Raw genomic sequence first — 1,130 nt, 5'->3', positions numbered from 1 at the left:
GGGCTGAGCCGCCCTGGTGTCGGACGGAGCGGCTCTCAGGGCGTTTGCCCCTGTTAGGGTCGGCCTGGGGTGCCCAGGGTTGTGTCTCTCCGTTCCTGCGGGCTGGCTTCAGGGCTGCAGCCACCCCCGGGCTGCACCTTGCCCGCGACGCCTGGCCCAGATCTGCTCTCTGACGGCCGCAGTCTAATGAAACCTCTCAAGCAGTGAGCACGGTGTCCTCCATCTCGCACATCTTCCCTGTATGGGGACCTTCCTTGGCATTGCTGGCCTCGGCAAGCTCGGGCTGAAGAGATGGACCCAACAGAAATGGTGCAATCCCAACAAGGCTGCACCAAAAAAGCAAGAGCAATACAGATCTTTTAAATACAGATAATTTAGGCACAACTAGAATAAAATGAAAAGGAGGAGCTCAGTATGATATCCTCCCACTTTTCAGACATAATGTCTACTCAGATTGTTTCCAACAAGTTCAGTAACTTTATGGTTCCACCAACTGGAGGTGTCCCAAGTAAAAAGGAGAAAATACAGAGCAAATGGAATAAAATTTCTTATTCTGATACCTACTACTTTGATATCATTGAGTTGGGACATGAGAGGGAAGGGAAGGGAAGGGAAGGGAAGGGAAGGGAAGGGAAGGGAAGGGAAGGGAAGGGAAGGGAAGGGAAGGGAAGGGAAGGGAAGGGAAGGGAAGGAAGAAGAGAGATTGAAAGTGATGTACAAATATATTGATTTTAAATAAAAAGTTTTAAATGCCAGGAGTTGTGCTGTCTCTAATGGGCATCCATATGTTACATAGAACTTCTTTCTAAATCAAGCCAGGAGATGCAGTCTTTACAGTATAGTTAAAACGTGGAATAGGGAAAAGTACTTCTCAGGAGGTTGTAGGTGGGGAACGAGGTAGAGCTTTGCATGGGTAGGTTGCTATTTGTGTTGAAGTGGCAGTATATGGCACCATATATAAACAAGTTTAGTTATTGATTAGCAACTGCTATCGTTATGTTAGCATCCAGCGACTCAAAGGGAGAAGAGTCTCGTTGTGTTAGGCACGGTTCATCAAGAAGAGAAACAAACTGGCCAGAGCGGGAAAGGGTAAAGTGATTGAGAACCAAACACAGTTTTTATTAGAAATA

This window comes from Mesitornis unicolor, unplaced genomic scaffold, assembly GCF_000695765.1.
Source record: "Mesitornis unicolor isolate BGI_N332 unplaced genomic scaffold, ASM69576v1 scaffold4719, whole genome shotgun sequence".
Lineage (NCBI taxonomy): Eukaryota > Metazoa > Chordata > Aves > Mesitornithiformes > Mesitornithidae > Mesitornis > Mesitornis unicolor.
This window is presented reverse-complemented; position numbering follows the sequence as displayed.